The sequence below is a fragment of the Neovison vison genome, chromosome 8 (genome assembly GCF_020171115.1).
Source record: "Neovison vison isolate M4711 chromosome 8, ASM_NN_V1, whole genome shotgun sequence".
Taxonomy (NCBI): domain Eukaryota; kingdom Metazoa; phylum Chordata; class Mammalia; order Carnivora; family Mustelidae; genus Neogale; species Neogale vison.
In genome coordinates, this window is record NC_058098.1 from 24,375,106 (window position 1) to 24,395,938 (window position 20,833).

Here is a 20,833-nt window from a genome sequence, read left to right on the forward strand (position 1 = left end):
GGTTAAGCCTCTGCCTTCGGCTCAGGTCATGATCTCGAGCCCTGCATCAGGCTCTCTGCTTTCCCTTCTGCCTACCTCTCTGCCTACTTGTGATCTCTGTCAAACAAACAAATAAATAAATATCTTTTTAAAAAGAGTCCAAGGACCTCCCTAGCTTTGATTTCCAGGAATCATGCTATTAACATGCTATTACCATGTCACGTGTGCAGAGGTGGGCCTGGGAAATGCTTACTATGTGATAAAGAAAACTAGCCTGAAATGAAACACCACAATGCTGTGACAAGAACCTCAGGCATAAAAGGAGAGAAAGAGAACTGAGTGTGGGAAGGGAGAAGGAAGGGATTAAATGAGATCCAAATTAATCTTGGGTCAAAACCGGAAGATAGCAGGGAGGCAAAGGCAGAAAGCTGAACCAGGATGGGAGCAATCCTGGCCTTGCAGATAACTTGCTGTATGGCCTTGGCTATTGATTAGTCAGCCTCATTTTCTCACTGGACAAATGCACCTCAGGGACCTGTATGTTCTGGCCTCAGGTGTTCCCTCTCCAGCCTGATGATCTGCTTCTTTCCCCTTCAGGGTGCTGCTCCAGCCATACTGTGTGCCTTCCAGTTTTTCTACAAACATGCTCTTACCTTGGGGACTTTTCACTTGCTCTTCTATCAGCTAAAAATGATCTTCCTCAAAAAAGGGTTCCTGGCCATTTTCTAGCCCTTTACTCCTGCTTATCTTTCTTCATAACACATACAAAATGAGAGACTAACTAATGATTTACTCATTTTCTGTCTCCCCCACTACGACAAGTTCCATGAAGGCAATGCATTTTGTTCACTTGTTCACTACTATATCCCAGCTCCAAGAGTATAATCAGGCATCTGATGAATAGAGAACTGAATGGATGGATGAACCACTGGTCCTGAAAGTCCAATTCTGGCATGCAATGATTAACATATGGGCCTGTGAACTGGAGAACATCTCAGAAGTTCAAACCCAAGTAAGCTTAGGTCTAATCTGTCCTTCTGGGTCCTTCTGGGTCCAGATTCACTTTGCCTCAGTGGATCTTCACAAATTATCTCCAAATGTAATACACACACCCTAATACACAGTTATACACATGCACAAATAGACAAATGCCTATCACCTAATTCAAAGATAATTATCACATGCTATGTATGAAACACACACACACACACACACACACACACACACACACTTCCTTAAACGGAATGTCAGATTTCACACAGTTTAGCCAATTTACTGTTAACTTTAGCCCTAACCACACTCCATTCCTGAAATCCTCTAATCTGGCTACACTGGACCATTTACCCTCTCTTACCCTTCTCTGAGACATACACCTAAGTTTCTGTGTCTTTGTCCTCAATGTCTCATTGCTTAGAAGCTGCAGACGCCCCTTCACAATTACCAATATTTCTTTCACAACTGTCAAAGACCTCATATTTGAAGTCCTTCTGTGAAACCTCCATTGATCTCTCAGGCAGTTAGTGTCCTCCCTCTCCATCTTCCCAAAGCACTGCACAGTAAGAGCTCTACAAGTATATGCTTCCATTACAGTGATCGTCACTATAATCTATTTACCTTACCTGCCTGTCCTCTTTAATCAATTATGGGCTCCAAAGACCCTGACCATGCATCTGCCTTCTCCTAAGGACCTGTACGCCTGTGCCTGCCACAAATGTTATCAAACTGGGTGTTTACATGGCACCACAACTAAAAACACTTTCAAACCTTCTTCGGTAGACTCTCAGGCTTCCTTCACACTGTCCAAAAGTTCATTTCCTTCAGATTTCTACTCACTAGTATGAACTCCTTTGGAACAAAGAGCCTGAGGAAGAGGGGGATAGAGAAGCAAGAAAGAAAGAGTCTTTGCAGAGCCTTGAATGACATTCTAAGGAGACTGGAGGAGGTTAGACTTCAGAGGCAAAGACTGGAGGTGGGGAGAGGAGTTAATTGACAATTCAAATAGTCCCAGTGAGAGAGGACTAAGATTTCGCCTTGGTTGGTAACAATGAGAAGATGGGCAACATGCTCAGAGACAAAACCACATAATGAAGCAGTTACTTAGTTTACCCAAATAGAACTCGGTGTTCAAAACTTCCTCCCGATGGAACTACGATGGAACTACGTAACCTCTTTGCATCCAAGACGGCCCTGAGGGAAACCAGAAGCAAGGTAAGAGCCTCCTTGACCAGAGGAAGAAGCAAATCTAGGATCAGCAAAGGCCAAGCTCCAAGCCAGTGAGTAGAATTTTAGGAGAGAGTTCAAGATCTTGCTGATGGGTGCTACCAGAAGCTTTAGCAAGGAAGTAGGGTCTGTGCCCTGAGCAGAAAGGTGCCTTCCTGGGTTGGTACAGCTCTAGCTAGCTTTAATACAAGAGGCTCTGGTAATTTTGAGTGGTGGTAGGTTAAGGAAAATTATCCAAAACTTAGAAACAAGGCAAAAAGATGACTGTGTGACCTTTTAAAGTCCTGTCAGAACATTTTTTATTTTTATTTTTTAAAGATTTTATTTATTTATTCGACAGACAGAGATTACAAGTAGGCGGAGAGGCAGGCAGAGAGAGAGGAGGAAGCAGGCTCCCTGCTGAGCAGAGAGCCCGATACAGGGCTCAATCCCAGGACCTGAGATCATGACCTGACCCGAAGACAGAGGCTTAACCCGCTGAGCCAACCAGGCACCCGGGTACATTTTTTAATATACATCTCAGAGTCATCTAATGAGCATCTGATACTTTTGGAGAATGGAATTTTGTTTGACTTAACATTCAACAAATGGTTAGAGCCCAAATGTTTTGAAACTGCAAAGTTAGAGGTTAAGATGCACAAAACAGAGAAGGTGCACTTCTAAGCAGAGAAGATAATGCCAAACTTTACATTTTCATTAGGACATTAATCAATTTTGAATCTAATTTAGCAATCTAATTTCAGCCATCCTTTTTTCCACTAACACGAAATCCCGTTTCTCAGCTCTTCTCCTTCTAGTTTCCATACTCATAAAGTTAAACAAAACTTGACACAAGCTCACCATATGTATGAAAATTATACCCTGACAAAGTACAAACACACATAGGTCTGCCTATCTCAAAAGAACGAGATGCAAGGAGGCACAAAAAGCCTGACATCCACGTACAGAACGTTAGTCAAGTAGAACAGGTGGTCACTTATGAAATAACATAAAGCTCAGTAGAAAGGACACCAAGCTGAGAGTCAGGAGACCTGCTAATTCACTGTGTGACCCTGGGTATATTACTTACTGCCCCTTGCTGGGCCTCAATTTCACAATTATAAAGGGTTTCTCTGTAAACCTGATGTCTGTTAAGGACTCTTCTCACTCTGACATCTTAAAAGTCCATCATTTTATGGCAAATGATCCTGGGGAAAATGCAGAGCCAAAAATATATCCTCTTACCCTACTCCTAAAAAATATATCATTAGAAGGAAGTCTCATTAAGAAGCCCTAGCAGCAGGTGAGGAAGGGCACAAATAGCAAAGGGCTGAGAAAAGGGCAGAGACTTAGGGTCTGCACCTTTAGCAACTAAAGACTGGGTGGGACCCAAGGCCAGGGACAGAACCCTTTCAGGAGGGGCTCAGACTCACTGACCTTATCAAGACTAAGGATTTGGATTCTAGCTACTGGCTCTGTGACATAAAGGCAGGTGCCTTCAGTTTCCTCAAAGTAAGATCTCTACAAATCAAGTGCTTTGTAACTGAAAAGCCAGTAGAGATTGGAGGACTTATTAGAACAATCTTATTCCTAAATCTCTCATGTTTATGTCTCTTCTCCTGCCAGGTCCCCTGAAGGAGGCCTATCAAACTTGAGATGTACAGACCCTCTTTCTTCCTTCCCTGCATGTCCAAGCTGCTATTACAAATGCTTGAAATATTGCCCTCATTCAATTCTGAAAATGACAAGTACATCTTTATGAGGGATTTAGTGTCCCACGTTGAAGACAGAAACTTGGTCTCTTGCTTAGTGCTTGGATCTCTGGGCCACACACCTGGGTCCTGGAGGCAGGCAAAGAAACTCACGGGAAAATGGCACTGAAGGCATGAAAGATATTCCCATTATGCTAACGCCACTCCTGAATAGTGTGAATAGTCCTGAACAGTCTACCCTCGGGGAGGGCTGATGCTAGAGAGGCAGTATGGTACTCAGGGAAAAGCTTACAGTAGGATCTATGGGGTTAGGAGGACCTGAGTTCAAACCCAGCTCTTTCACAGACTAGGTATGTGACCTCGAGCAAATTCATGTACTTCCCTGAGCCTCAGCCTTTCCCTCTGGAGCTATTAGTAACTTAAGAATTACAAAGACTAAGGGAGATAATCACAGTATCTGGCACATAGTAGACACCTCAATAAATGTTACTTCCATCAAGAGGGAAAGGGCAAATAGCAAGACAAATGAATGTGATTCACATGACAAGTAGGGAGGACTTGGGGACAAACCCCAGAGTAAGCAGCATATCAGAGCTGGAAGTTCCGAATGGAAATGGGCTGATTTGGAGAGTCTCATGTGCTATTCTAAGAGCATCTGGATCCTGTACCAGCCAAAGCAAATCAAAGAGAAGTGCTTATGGAGCGCTGGTTTCTAAACAAGTGCGGGCTGTGTTATTGACACAAGCCACAGGGGAGCTGAGAAGGCTGTTGGGGAATATGTTAAGAAAGCTGACATGCTTTTAGTACTAATCTCTGCTACAACATACACACAAGTACAAGTGACCCTGGCTCTAGAGAAAACTCTGGACAGAGACACAAGAGACCTAGGTTCTGATCTCAGCTCAACCCAGAGCAGGTGACTTTCTCTCTCTCTCCTTTGTTTTTTCTTTCCTCCTCCAAATAATGGTAATTATCTTGTGCCTCATACTCTATTGTCATCATTTTCAGAAGATGATACCATGGCTTGTGAGATTAAGCTAGTACTAATTGGAATTTGAATTCAAAGTCTGCTGTCAAAGCCTGTAGTCTTTCTACTCTGCTGCATTACCTCCCAATGTTAAATGAGGGGTTGGACCAGGTGGACCAAGGCATTCCTCAGCTTGAAAATTTATGATTCTTAGTGGCCTGAAATCATAGTTTCAAGAGCCTTCTAAATACTCTAGGGCTAGACAAAGCTTGGCTTGTAAAGCCTTTGCATATAAATGAAATCAACACAAAGGAGAGCCAGAAGAAAGTAAACAATGAAATTTTAGAGAGCCCTAAAGAAGCCCTTGGAGAATACATCACCTAATTCGTTTTATAGATAGGGACATGAAGGCTGCAGAAAGAAAAATAATTTGACTGGGAACACCAAAAGACAGTTAGGTAACAGAGCACAAACTGGGTCCTATGCCTAACATTCTGTCTCATACTAGGTATGTACTTGGATCTCCAACCTGGACCATTCTGATTTGCTCTGGTATTTCTTTTCTGTGTGTTGGGCAACAAACAGTCACTGCCCCTGAAGCAGACTCCCAGATACTTCCAATACCTGCTCAATGCAGATAACAGCTTTCTCTGTAACTGTCCTTGCTGTAGCCTTGAGGATGACTGAACAGAGGCTTCTTTGACCCCCCCCTTGACTCTGTTTCATCTTGACTCTTTGATGCCTCTGAACCACAGGCCCATGTGCACAGAACTAGAGGCACAGAACTAGAAGGGACATCAGCAATTAAAAGGTCAACTTTCAATCTTTCTTTTTAGAGCTGAAGAAACTGAGGCCCAGAGAGATAAAATGCTTTCACAAGATGGAGTTAGTAAAACAGGGTTAAGAGCCTGGGGCAGGATCTTCACCTTCTATTGTAATCGGACCCTGAACAGTGGTATCAGAATTTTAGTCACTGCGCGTTAACACCACTCCAGGCCAGGCATGTTTTTCATATTTCCTACTAGCATCCCAATAACCATACAGGCATTTTTGTTCCCCATTTTGCAGATGAGGAAACTACAGTTCAGGGGTACACAGGAAAAATGTATACTGTAGGTAACTTTGGTCTTCTGCCCTATGCATTTAGTGCATAATCTGACATATTATCCTAATTGGAAAGATGGGACAGGGGGAGGCAATGAGGGAAGGGAAGCAGTGGAGATTCAGACAATACAAAAGGACAAATAATTCAAAAGAAGCAATTTCTGCTTTGTTGTTAACATGGGTCTTCAGTAGGATAGTTTTATTATTTTTCTTTATCTGCCCCCATGAAATCATAAATCCCCTCAATTCATGCCCTACTCATCTCAAGGTTCTAACACCATGGTTGGTGATAGACCTTGGATTCCTCATCTATTGTTTCCCAGTTTCACAGTTTGGATTTTTGATCTCTTGTCCTTATTCTTAGGCTCAGGACCCTGCTTCTCTGCCACATCCTTAGAACTGCCCTACAGCTTATCTGACTGACCTATAGGGTCTGTCAGTCCCTCTTCTGTCTGGCTGCTGTTCCAGTGGGACAGAAAGATCTTCTTTAGTTTTAATGAAAACTGGGAAAGGAAGAAGGGAAACAGAGGACCCAATATAGCTCAGAGCCCTTTACATAGTATTCCCTCCCCACAAGTGAGCTGGACCTTATTGCTTTCCTGTGACAGAAATCTTCAAGAAAGCCGGCTGTTTCTGGAACCAGAGAATATGAATATGGGCAAAATTCCTGGGTGGGGAAAGAACAGGAACAGCTGCTTCTTACACGAGTTGTTCTGGTGGCCTCCCTCAGATTTTCTCCACAGAATTCTCTAGCTGTCATCTGATTATTACACTGGCAGACAAGGAACCTTCTGCCTTACTAAGCTACAAAGACCATTTTAGTCAGACATTCATCCCACAACTTGAAGGATAATAATGCACTGCTTTTACTCCTGGACCTTCTCAGACTCTGTTCCTGGTCCCTATCACCAGAATTACTAACATGAACAGTCCCTTACATTTGTACAGTATCTAGCAGTTTTATATAGCACTTAGTTGACATATGCCCAACAGAGTTCAATGGTAGAAACTGTTACTCATTGTTTGTAGATGAGGGAACTAAAGATCACAAATAAATAACAAACAAGCCCAGGTGTTGCTCAGATCAACACCTCAATGTTGACTAAGGGATCTGCATTTAAGTCTTATTTAATAGAATTAAATTTCTGCTTAGAATCTCAGTCATTACTGGAAACAGAGGTATTCTGCAAGGTCTCAAAAGCCATCCTGAAGCTTCTGAAGTCTGTGAGGTATGCAACTATCTTGACCAGCTCTGTGCATCATGCAAAATCTCCTCAGAAGCCTGGGGGAGCTCTGGCTTTCCATGTCACCTGCCCTCCTACTGCACCACCCCCTTCTCCTACATGGAAGTTCAGACCTGATCCAAGTCCTGACTTGGGACAGGTAGGGCTGAGGCTGCCTAGCACTATGGGCCCAGCACTTTGGGTCTAGCTCCAGCCCCTTTCCTCCCAGTGGGTCCCACCGCACTGTTTCTGAGTGAGGCCCTCTTGGAAGCTCCACATACTGAAAACCACCTGTTTGGACTGCAAAGCACCTTAAAAAAAAAAGAAAGACACACACACACACACACGCGCGCGCACACACACACACACACACACACACACACAGTCTTAAGAAACTAGAAAAAGAAAAGAAAACCAGCCACCAAGAAAGTCGAAGTTAAGAAATAATAAAGATTATAGAAAGAAATTAGGGAACAGAAAAACAATGCAACCAAAAGTTGGTTCTTTGGGAAAAGATAACAAAACTGGCAAACATTTAGCAAGACTGACCAAAAAAACCAGAGAAGATACAAACTGCCCAAACTAGGAACTAAAATTAAAAGTAGAGTTGGGTGCCTGGGTGGCTCAGTGGGTTAAGCCTCTGCCGTCGGCTCAGGTCACGATCCCAGGATCTTGGGATCGAGTCCCACATCAGGCTCCCTGCTCAAAGAGAGCCTGCTTTTCCCTCTCCCTGCCGCTCTGCCTACTTGTGCTCTCTATCTCCCTGTCAAATAAATAAATAAAATCTTTAAAAAAAAAAAAAAAAAAGATGACAACGACTGTATTACTCATTTCAAGACAGAAAGAACACAAGCGCCTAGGTGGCTCAGTGGGTTAAGCCTCTGCCTTTGGCTCGGGTCATGGTCCCAGGGTCCTGGGATCGAGCCCCGCATTGGGCTCTCTGCTCAGAGGGGAGCCTGCCTCCTCCCCCTCTCTCTCTCTGCCTGCCTCTCTACCTACTTGTGATCTCAGTCTGTCAAATAAATAAGTAAAATCTTAAAAAAAAAAAAAAGAAAGAAAGAACACAAGCAGGGGTTAGGAAGAGGGAGAGGGGAGAAGCAGACTCCCTGCCAGGAGCTGGATATGGGGCTCAATCCCAGGATCTGGAGATCACAACCTGAGCCAAAGGCAGGCACTTAATCATCTGAGCCACCCAGGCAACCCCATGAACAACTTTAAACCAAGAAACTAGTCAACTTAGATGAAACGAAAACATTTCAAGAAAGGCTCAAATTATCAAACATGACTCAAAAAGAAACAAAATCGGGTGCCTGGGTGGCTCAGTGGGTTAAGCCACTGCCCTCGGCTCAGGTCATGATCTCAGGGTCCTGGGATCGAGTCCCACATCGTGCTCTCTGCTCGGCAGGGAGCCTGCTTCCTCCTCTCTCTCTCTCTGCCTGCCTCTCTGCCTACTTGTGATCTTTCTCTGTCAAATAAATAAATTCTTAAAATAAATAAATAAATAAAATTTAAAAAACAAACAAACAAACAAACAAAATCTGAGCAGACCTAACAGAAAACAAAAATTAAACTAGTAATTAAAAATCTTCCAACAGAGAAAGCCCAGGCCCACACTGGCCTCCATGATAAACTGTATCACACAATCAAAAAGGAAATAATACCTATGCATCACAAACTCTTCCAGGAAACACTCTCCAATTCAATCTATGAGACCACATTACTATGATACCGAACCAAAGACATCGCTAAACAAACAAAAACACAAAAAACAACTAATATCCCTCAGAAATACAGATGAAAAATCTTCAGCCAAACAGCAATACAAATCCAACACCATCTAAAAAGAATCATACACTCAGACCAAGTGGGATTTACTCTGGAATACAAGGTTGGTTTGATATCCAAAAATCAATTAATGTAATGCCATGTTAGTAGAATAAAGACCAAAAAACATATAATTTACAAAATCCAACATAATTCATAATAAAACCTCAGTTAATTAAGAATAGAAGGAAATTTCCTTAGCCTGATAAAAGTTATCTAAAAAAACTCTACAACTAATACCATACTTCACAGTAAAAGACAACACTTTCTTCCTTAAACTGAGAACAAGGTAAGAGCGTCTGCTCTCACCAATTCTATTCAACATTGTGCTGGGCGACAGAGGTCTTAACTTGTACTATCAGGCACAGGAATTTTTGTTTTTTTTTTTTAAACTGGATGTCAGATTTTATCATTCCTCTACTGAAAACAAACCAACGGCTTCTTGTTTCACTCAAAATAAAGCCCTGTATGATCTGGGTCCCTGTCTACCCTACAACTTCTCCATAGTCTACTCTCCCTCTTGCTCACTCCATTTCCAACCACCTGGCTTCCTTTTGCTCCTCAAACACAATAAGCATGTGATGGTTTCAGGGTTTCTGAACTTGCTGAACTCTATGCCGGGAATGTTATTCCCCAAGATACACCAGAGCTCACTATTTCAGTTCCTGCATATTTCTGCACAGATTTATTTTCTCACAGAAGCCTTTTTTCATCACAAAGTCCCTCTCTGTTCCCTTACCCTGCTTTTTCTTCATACATATTCATTTGTTTATCTGTTTTCCTCCACTAGAACGTAAACTACCAAAGAGAAAACTATTTTCTTCACTGCTATATTTCAAAGCTGTGCCTGACACATGGTTGACACTCAAAAAATACTCACTGATGAATGTCTTAAAAATAAAGTTTTATATAGGAGAATGAATACAAAGAACGTAGGGGGAAACCAGTGGCTCAAGAAGCTGAGAAAGACCAGGGTTTCAGGTAACGGGGAAAGAACCAATATAGGCTAATAGAAAAAACCTGGTTGTCCAGAGCTGGATTCTTCTGGGTTCTAAGCTTAGCTCTTCCAATCACTGCCTGTTTGTCTCTCTCGGAGTCTTAGTAATTTCTAAAATGAGAATATCACCACCTACCTCCCAAGCTGCTATGGAAATGAAATCAACTTCTGTAGAGCATTCAGTATAGCATCTGATAATATAGTAGAATTATAAATCATTTAGCATTTTCTGATAGTGCTGGCCTCAACAAGAATCTAAAACTACCTTAAAAATTACCAACTCCATTTCACTGAAGCACACAGGTGTCTGCAGAGCTGCTGCCCCTCAACTGAATGGCCTCCATACTTGTTTTAACTTCTTATCATTCTTCTTTCATCCTTTCCTTCCTGTTAGGTCTCAGCTCTCACCTCTCGCTGCTGTTAATATAGCAGCTCCTCGTCCTTTTCTGGTATGCTGCTTTGAATCCTATGGGGGTTTAGAAACCAGACTGCTAAACCTGTTACAACAACATATAAAAATAGGAATAAATTACTGCTGTGCAAGGGCTTAAGGATGACAATGCTTTGTTTCCTTCTTTTTAGTTGAAATTTGTTTTTAGTAGAAACTTGAGTATATCAGATAAATAAGCGAGATACTTTTTTTTACATGGAATCATTCATATTTTTAAACAATCAATACTGGAACTTCTTCAGGGGGCAGCTAGTACAAAAACAGTAAGGTCCAAGCTTGGGACCTAGGCCATGGAAAGCCAGGAGCTACAGAACTTAGGTTAACCAGACAAAAAGAGGTGGCGGCAAGAGCCTGGAGATTCAGAGAAGGAGGGAAGGTTCGCTAATGTGGATTCCAAGAGCACCAGGCTGGGGACAGACCCCTCTGTACACCTTCAGGCAGAGAGAAGCAAAAACAAAATGTCCACGTTACAGAATGTAAAAAGAATGGCCTAGTATCACTCCCAAGGGCGAGAGAGAGATGGTGGGAAGACTAGATGACCATGGCCTCTGACAAGATTATGAGGCTATAGCCTAAGTGCCTTTTCCACTAGTAGTTGAAAGGTGAGGGGTGGGGATGGGCAGGGTACTTAAGGCCAAAATAGGAACAGCCTTCCCCTTCTGAGAGGACAGTAGGAAACAAGGCAAGATCTATGTGGAATTGTCAGTGAGTGTAGACACACGCTGGCGATGGGCCCTTGAAAAGTGCTTTAACATCTGTGCTAGGAGTGTCCTTGGAGCCAGGCTGCGTGAGTGCATTTAAACCTGCACTCTGCAGCCCACCTGCTGCAAACCAGGCTGCTGATGCTGCCTGGCTTGGTCTCTGTACCTTGGAATCCCTTCCCTTGTGGAAAGATTGAGCCTCAGATAAAACCTGAGTAAGAAGAGGAAGAAAAAGGCAGAAGATTAGCAGCACAAATTTCCAAAGGAAAATCTTCCCTTTTCCCTTTGGGGAGTGGAGCAGAAATAGGTCAGGGACTAAGGTGCCAAGAATACTTATAATGCTTTCTTCTCACTTTCTCTCATTTCAGTCATGCTGCTTTACAATTCACAGAGCCTTCCAACTTGCATTTTTCATTTGATTCTCTACAACATCCTGCAAGCTGGTATACACACAAGACATAAGGGGGTGCAGGGAAGCACCCCAATTTTACAAATAAGGAAGGGCAGATGTTGAGAGAGAAGATAAAGACCCAGGTTTCCCAACCCCAATCCAACTGTCCAGTTCCCTATCTCAGAGCCGGCGTTTACAGTAACTCATGTGTTACAGGTGTTTTCTTCTCCTTCCAGTTATACTGAGCCTGGGCCTCTAACTGCTAGATTCTATCTTCTGGCCTCTTGGCTCCCTCACTGGAAATGCCACTGCATCAGAAGACACCCCCAACTCCTGCCTGCCTGCCTGCTGGGCCCCTCAAATAACTAGACCTTCTTCCTGAATCCCTAAGGAGGTCTGTCTTCTTGAACTTTGTAAGAAAAATCAGGATTCCAGGGAGATTAGCAGTCCAAGGAAAGCCTGCCAAGTCAGGGAAAGCAATGTTATTTACAATCAGACTGACCGATTCTAACATCAGCTTTACAGATTCTCAGATGTGAACCCCCGGCAAATTATTTGAGCTTCCAGAGCCTCAATTCCCTCATCCATAAAATGGGATTTTGTCTAGATTAAATGAGACCCGTAACAAAATTGGTTCTTAATGTGCAGATTCCCCTTCCCATCTCACCATCTGTGATTTTCCCCTCTACCTCTAAGTTTCCTCTGACTTTCCCTTTAAACGGCCCCAATTCTTTCACTCCATCTTCACGACCATTCATAATCACATTTTCCAGGACTGATAAAACCGTTTCTGACACTGACCTATGGGCTTGGTAGGTCACATTCAAGACTGCCATCAGTAAAGTTTCTAAGAGCTATAAGGTCAAGTAAGAGAGCTTATAGGAGAATAGGCTTAGCTCCCAGGTCCAGGATAACTTCCAAAACAAAGCAGCTGGCAGAAGCCAGAAGGAATTGAGCCTGGTTTGCCTTATTCACCACAAATGATCCCAAACCATCTCATGGCAGTTACACAAAGTCAGTTTCAAACCTCCTCCCATTGGGCACCTGGATGGCTCAGTGTAGGTTAAAGCCTCTGGTCATGATCTCAGGGTCCTGTGAAATCTCTGCTCAGCAGGGAGCCTGCTTCTCCCCCAACCCCATTGCCTGCTGCTCTGCCTACTTATGATCTCTGTCAAATAAATAAATAAAATCTTAAAAAAAATAAAATAACATCTCCTCCCAGTACAGAAGACTGCCTATGCCAATCTCTCAGACATAGAGTAGGAGAGTAACTGCCTAGAAGTTACCTGTACTAAAGATAAAATAAGCTCTATTTACCTTATTAGGTAATTACCCTGTATCTTGGCCCAAACTTGCCCAGAGTTTGCCCAAGACCCTCACTCACCAGTACCAAGACTCAGCTCAGCCCACAATTTTCTCTTTTGTGTCACAAGGTCAGCACCAGCTGCCTCTGAGAACAGCTCACCTAAAACAGAAAGAGAAGTCAGTCAGTGTCCTGCTCAGAACAGGCATGAACTTAGGTCAGCACAGGTATTCCAAGTTCCTGCTCTCACATATCTTGCATCTTTGTAAAAGACAGGCTGATAATTAAATACATTATTTCAGGCTATGCTAAATGCTATGAAGAAAAATAAACCAGAGTAAGGGAGGAGACCAGAATGACAAGGAGGAGAATGAGACTTACTTTAGATAAAATAGCCAGGGAAACCCAGGGCACCTGGGTGGCTGAGTCGGTTAAGCATCTATTTGGCTCAGGTCATGCTCTCAGGTTCTGGGATCAAGCCCCACATGCGGTTCCCTGTTAAGCAGGGAGTCTGCTTCTTCCTCTCCTTCTGCCCCTCCTCCCCATTCATGCTCTCTCTCTCTCTCTCTCTCTAATAAATAAATAAAATCATTAAAAACAAACAAACCAAAAAAAAGGTCAGAGAAACCTTCTCCACCAGAAAGAGACCTGAATGAAGTGAGGGAGTAAGCTCTGCAAAGTTATGAAGGAAGACTGTTTCAGAGAGGGAGAATACCAAGTGCAAAGACGCTGCAGCAATAATAGGCAAGAATAAGCTTGTTATGCTTAAAGGAAACAAGAAAGTCAATATAACTAGAATGCAGTGATGGAAAGAATGAGATACTAAATATATGAAGAGGAAATAATTATGCTCCCTATTTTACACATGAGACTGAGGCTCAGAAGTTATGTGACTTGCCCAAGATCAAAGTGAACCAGTGGCAGAACTGGGAATGGAGAAGCACCCGGCTGGCTTAGTAGAACATGCAACTCTTGATCTTGGGGTTCTGAGTTCAAGCCCCATATTGGGTAAAGAGATTATTTAAAAATAAAATCTTAACAAAAAAGAATGGGAATGGAATTCAGGTCACCTAGACAACTCTGTTTCTCAATCTTGGGCCAGGTTCCTCCAGCTTAGATAACCTAGACCCCAGTTGGGACAAACTTAAAAGCACTCTTAAAACTGGATTCAGGTTTCTTTCTTTGTCCCCTTCTCTGTTGGGTGAGGATGGTTAAAAAACAGAGAAATGGTTATATTTACCTGGAATGTGGAATAGAGGAGACTCCAGGGTTAAGGAGAACAGAAGCACAAGCCAAGCACTGTTGTCAACCCTTTATTTGTATTAACTCATTTAATCCGCACAAAATCTTGTAAGGTTGCTCTTATTTTCCGATTTCACTACTCGGGAAATTGAGGCACAGGTAAGTAAATCTGCCCAAGTCACACAGCTAACAGAAAGTAGAGCTGAGACTTGAACCCAGAATCCAACCTCCGAGGCCTGCCCTGTCCCCTTAACCATACTATAACAACTTCTGAAATACCAACTTCTGAAAAACTAAAGAAAAAAGACAGGAAACATTCTCTAGTCCTAACCAATATGGTTCAGAGCTTCATTTACCCCCAGCCTGAAATCCTCTCCATTTACTGGCAGCCCAGCTTCTTACTGAATACCAGATGAAGGACTCTTGAGTCCTTCAGTCAGGTGGTTCCAGACACTTCTCTAATCTCTAGCTACTGTGAGCAGAAAGTGATAACCACAACAACAGCCATTTAATAGTCACTAACATTGAACATACCCTTTGAAATAGACTAGGTACCAAGAATCTTACATGCACTATTGTATTTCAGACAAGAGAGTGACAGTTGTTCTAAGACATGGGTGAAGGGATCTCTGGGGGGCTCCAGGCCTGGAGGCAAAGCAGCAAATACAGGGAACTGAAGGATTTCTGTAGGCCCGGGTCAAAGGACAAAGGCAGAGATACTTGGAGGTGGGCAGTAAGCGGAATAGACTATTAGTACCTCCAACTCAACATGTCAACAAACTGAACTCATCTTCTCCTCTACAGTTCAGCAAACGGTATAACCATTCTTCCAAGTACTGAGACTCCAAATGTTCATGCTCTCCAATCTCTCCTTTCCTCATGCCCCATTCCCACAACTGTGAAGTCCTCATGGGTTTTTTGTTGTTGTTCTAAGAACTCTATATCCAAACCGTTCTTTATTCTCTACTCTGACAACTTCCTCTTGGTTCAGGATCCCATTAGCTCTTGCCTGCAAGGCAAGAATAAGAATAAGAGCCCGATGTGGGGCTCTTAAGAAATATTTCTTATTTCTACAGACTGTTACTGTAGCCTCTTCTCTGGTCTTCCAGTAGTCTCCCCCATCCCTTCCTTCTCTAACCACTGGGTCCACACCGCCAGACTAATATTCCCAATGCCAAATCCCACGCTCAGAAAAGAAAAAGGAAAGCTGTGGCTTCCAATCACTTCAGCTTTGCTAAGTATGACTTCATCTGGTCATCAAGTATGCCTTACCTCTATCATGGGCTTTTCAGCTCTCATCCTTTTGTCCATGCTGTTCTCTCACTTAGAATGCCTGTCTACATTTGTATATATTCAAAAACTTCTTAATCTTCAAGGTCTAGCAAATCTATGGTTGCCCTGAACCCTTTTTCTCACCACTCTCTGTCATGTTCTTGAATCATCACTTACTGTGACTATACCTGGCTCTGGCCTCATCATCAGTTAAAGCCTCAAAACCAGTTCCTCTGTTCCTTCTTCCTCGTGAAGATTCTTGGTGGTTCCAGAGAATGAAGACCTAGTTGGTTAAGATTTCTGTTCTCATTCCTGCTACACTGGATCTATCACCTAACAAGGGACCTTGGTTCTAATCTGAGCCTCAGATTTCTATAAAAATGGAGATACAATCCCCATCCTGATTAGAGGACAAAGATTTCATGAGAATCATTGCAGTAACAGAAGAGGAGGTGGGGAAAAGTTAGGAAGAGAGATTCCAGGCCAGGTCTTTAATAGTTCTTTCTTTTGGGGGGACCTGGGTGGCTCAATCGTCAAGCATCTGCCTTCAGCTCAGGTCATGATGCCAGCGTCTTGGGATCAAGTCCTGCATCAGGCTCCCTGCTTGGCAGAGAGTTTGCTTCTGCCTCTTCCTCTCCCTGTGTTCTGCCTGCTTATGCTCTCTCTGTCAAATAAATAAATAAATCTTGGAAAAAAAAAACAAACAACAGCTCTTTCACTGCAAAAACACTGAACATATTTATAGAAGCCTTCTAGCCAATCAATCAAAATATACTTCCTGGGCCTGGTTGGTCATGGTTATAGCTCGAAGTCAGGGGTTACAGATGACACAGGGGATGAATCACAACACTTCTTATCCTTAGGATTCCTTGCATTCCAGGGTGGGACTATGTGACCTTCCTTAAAAGGACACTACTATTAGGCAGGATCCAATAGTTCAAAGAGTATTCCATGTATTATAAAAATGAAGAAATCAGGCTGACTGGAGGTGGCCTCCCCAAGTTTCACAGGGACAAGGACTTAAGCTAGGCCTTGAAGCAGGATGACAGAAAGACACAGGCCACTACTACGCACCAAGCACTGGACTAGGTATTATGAGTATAACCCTCATAAAACGGGCATGCCATCACTCTTCACAGAGTAGTATATCAAAAGTAACTGAATAATGGGCAAGGTTAAGTGTGCCATTTAAGGTTAAACAGCTAGTAAGTAGCAGAGCTAGAATTTGAACCCAAGACTGCTTTGCTTTATTCCAAAGCCTATATGTGTTTACTTATTTACTTCATCATTCTATCTTAAAAATCCAATGGGGGATCTGGGTGGCTCAGTCATTAAGTGTCTGCCTTCAGCTCAGATCCCAGGGTCCTGGGATCGAGCCCCACATCGGGCTCTCTGCTCAGCAGAAGACTGCTTCTCCCTCTCCCACTCCCCCTGCTTGTGTTCCCTCTCTCACTCTCTGTCAAATAAATAAATAAAATCTTGGGGAAAAAAAAAAAATCCAATGATTTGGGACACCCAGCTGGCCCAGACAAAAGAGCGTGAGACTTGAGTTCAAGCCCCACACTGGGTATAGAGAATACTTAAATAAATACAGCTTAAAAAAAAAAAAAATCCAATGATTTGAATGGGAGAGTAGGGGAGGAGATCTGCCTGATGTCCTCCCAATATGACTGTAATTTTATTGGCAGGTTTAGGGTCTTATTAACTAGAATACCTTAAGTATCTGACACAGAGCCTGGCAGGTTATACTTAGGAGACATTGTGAGTGAATAAATGAATAAGCACCTTCCCCATGAACTTTTGTTCTGAAGTCTAGAAGGTCTAGAAGGTCCAAAATCTCAAGCTCCTTGTTATGACTCTCAGCCCCTTTAATACAAATTATCTACCATTCTGTTGTCTGAAGGTTCCCTTTTCCCATTCTTGTTTTCAGGCGTTAAGGGAGAGGAGAGGACAGAAACGGGTAAGAAGAAAAGCTGGGTGGCTAAAAGAAAAGAGAGGGAGAGAAAAAGGGTGAAAGCAGAGAAGGTAAGGAAGGAGACAAAAAGGAAGGAATTATCTGAGGCCCAGACTTTGGGAAAGGTTTCTTTTCTGGTACCAGAACCAAGCACTCATTTATTTGTTTTGTTTTTTTAAAGCACAGCTGTAGGAATTCCTCTTTTTAAATATCAAATGAAGGGAACTTTCTTATCCAAAACCCCAGACTAAATCTAGCAGCAGGAGGTACAATGAAACTCCTCAGAGTTTCCATCCACAGTTCTTTCCACCATCTTGCCCCAGCCCAACTGTCATCTGCTTTAGGCTAAAACCGGCTGAGATGAGAACACATACAGGTTCTTCTGCTCCTTCTACAAGAGTTATTCCAGGCTAGTAAGCCTTGGGAACCCAATCTTCCTTATGAATGAGGAGAACTGACATCCTCTGGATGCTTCCCCACAGCTCCCTGTCATGAAAGCTTTGCTGAACCCTAAGGGAAAGCATTACTCCCTCTCTTCTGAGTTCCTCAAATGGAAAGAACGGAGGTGAAGACATGGATGAAGGTCCCTTCAGAACTCTATATCCGAGGTCCTAACACAACTTAACCTTCTTTGGTCTCATCTGCAAATTATATACACATACCTCTCCTTCTCCCTAAATTAGTAGAGAAAGCAATGGGCTGAGAGTCAGAAAACCTAACAGCTAGTTCCAGCTCTAAATCACTGTGTGACTTTGGACAAATCCTTTCACCTTCCTGGAGCTTAGTTGCTCTCTGTAAAATGAGGGAGCCAGCATCTACTCTTCTGAAGGGCCTTCTGAGGGATCAAAAACACTGGCAAGAACAGTAAATTTACTTGGCTTTGTATGAATGGTAAAGGAAGGAGGGGATGGTCTCTTAAGAACGGAAGAAAAAGGGCTATACCACCTTTCAGTTGAAGGGCCTGTTCTAAGTGAAAGGATTAGGAAGAACTGTGGCAGACTGTCACTATCTGTACCTCCATCAAAAGACGGGCACCAGCCAAGACATAAAACAACTCATGAACCACATGCATGCAAATCCCAACAGGTCCAAGTGGAGAGAAACAAGAACCACTAAAAGTCACATATTGCTCACAAAAAGTAATAGTAGTAATAATCAATTCAGTGGTGAAGAGCTCAAACTCTAGAATCAGACACCTGGATCTGAATCCTAGCTCTGTCTCTTAACTACTTTGTGACCTTATGGAAGGTACTGACCTTCTGTGCCTCTGTTTCCTACATTTATTAAAAATGGTTCCTGCTGTGGGGTACCTGGGTGGCTCAGCAGGTTAAGTGTCTGTCTTCAGCTCAGGTCATGATCCCAGGGTCCGAACTGAGACCCACGTCGGCTCTCTGCTCAGCGGGGAGCCTGCTTCTCCCTCTCCCTTCTCCCTGCTGCTCCCCCTGATTGTGCTCTCTTTCTCTGTCAAATAAAAAAAAATAAAATAAAATAACTTTTTTAAAAAAAGGTTTCTGCTTCATAAATGTTTTATTGGAAAAAATAAATAAGACAGCATGGGAAAGCCCATACCTCAGAGTCTGGCTCAATGATAGGTATTGTTATTCCATTTAAGTACCACAAAAGGATGAATTAAAAGCAATAAAAAGGCCTAAGAGGAAAAAGAAAAGAAATGCACATTTGCCATTACCTATTGTGTATCATGTCCTATGCCCAAAGCCTTAATTTTATTTATTCCTAATCACCTTTTGAGGTCTAAAATCCCTATCTTAGTAAGAAACTGAGCCTCAGAGAAATAACTTATCTAATACCACACAGCTAGGAAACAGAACTTACTGGAACCAAGATCTGACTTCAAAGACTATTGTTTCTACTATATACCTTGTACTTTCTCATGCTCAAAAATAAGCAGCCCCCGCCACTACATACAGGCACCGATAATAAAGTTTTAGGAAGTGGACGAAATTCTCCCATTTTGTTTGTTTGTTTGTTTGTCAGAGAGGGAAAGAGCATAAGCAGACTGAGAAGCAGGAAGAGGGAGAAGCAGGCTCCCTGCTGAGCAAGGAGCCTGATGCAGGACTCAATCCCAGGACCCTGAGATCATGACCTGAGCCGAAGGCAGAAGCTTAACAAACGAGCCACCCAAGCATCCCCAAATTCTCCCATTTTGTACTTGATGAAGCAACTATTGGTTTTGCATGCCTGGAGAAAAGATGGGCAAGGGTGGAATCCAAGTGTACCAACAGGATCCAGACTTACAGGACTTACCAGGCCTTCCCAAGGGGCTATCAGCCGGTTGTTGCAGTAAGAGAGGAGAGAGGTACTATTCCCAAACTGGATAAGGTATTTTAAGACTGTATCAAACAGTCAAGAAGCCCAGGCTGAACTCAAATACCTGATCAAAACACCTAATACTGGGAGGGAATACAGTGCTATGAATAACTTTGCAAAACTCAGTATATACTGTGTCCTGGATGGGCATATTGTCTCTATTTCTGGGAAGCACTTTATTATGGTCCAGATGACCATAAGTTAGTCCGAAAAGAAGCACTCTTTCCCTTGAGCCAGGTCATTATTTTGGAGCATGCCACCAGAAATTTTTAAAAAAAGAGAAAGAGAGAGAGAATCCAGAAACTACAGCTGGTAAGTAGGGGAAAGGCAGCAGGAAGTGAATTAAGAGAAGATTTGGGGAAGAACGGAGTCCTGGACATCAAAGGCTTTTGGGAGGGTGGGGAACAAAGCAAAAGGCCAGGGACAAGAAAAAGGAGTGCTTCAAGGGGCTAAGGAAAGATTTTGATAGAAGAAATCATCTTCCACATTTGTAAAACAATTTTTTTTTTTTTTAAATAGCATGTCCCTATCAAACCCTTGCTGTTTAGAGAAGAAGAAATCTCCAGGGCCTACAGGAAGACTGACTGAAAAATGTATTGCTGAAGTGTTATTTTCCTCTGGAGAGGGGAAGGAAAATAGAAGCTGGGTTCTCTTGGCCTCTTAAGTGGCAACCAAGGCAAGAATGAGCAGCCCTAGAAAATAATCATAGCATTAACAGCTCCATGCGCAATCAGAAAGGGCTCACCTGCAGACCCACTTCTGCTCCGATCAGCACTTGAGGGTGTACAACTGCCCACATCCAGCAGAGAATATAAGACTGGGCCACTAAGCAAAGAGCCCTTGTCCTAGGAGCCATGCTTGCCAATCTATTTGTTAGTTCTTTTCCAGCTGCACTCTAACCTCTTAGTTTCAAAACTAACCTCCTTAGCCTCAAAACTAACTGCCTCAATCCTTGTGAGGCCTGCTTTTCCCAGCCTTGACCAAATCCGTTAGTTGGGCAGTTCTACCAGACTCCTCCCAGTCACAAGGATACCTGACCTTGAATCTTGTGACTGACTCTATTGTGTGGCTGCCTATGCCTAGGCATAATAAACCAACTGGCTGTGGTTTGCCATGGGGGCTAAAAAGATGACTCACAACATCATAAAAATGCAGCCAGGTCACAAAATAGCTCAGTAAAACCCTC

General features: G+C 42.9%; 1 protein-coding gene across 8 annotated transcripts in view; it reads right to left on the bottom strand.

Annotated features, from left to right (window-relative positions):
* RALY (RALY heterogeneous nuclear ribonucleoprotein) overlaps positions 1–20,833 on the bottom strand; it is an 81,453-nt gene that overhangs the window by 33,235 nt on the left and 27,385 nt on the right. For 5 of the 8 annotated variants that reach the window (XM_044263213.1, XM_044263212.1, XM_044263217.1 and 2 more), the window contains one exon: positions 12,933–13,013. The exons of 1 other annotated variant lie outside the window; for it this stretch is intronic. The gene's annotated coding sequence lies outside the window, so the exon portion shown is untranslated. Of the gene's footprint in view, positions 1–10,413; positions 10,503–12,932; positions 13,014–18,629; positions 18,653–20,833 lie in introns of those variants that run through there. 2 more of the 8 variants (XM_044263218.1, XM_044263216.1) reach the window with 2 other exon arrangements.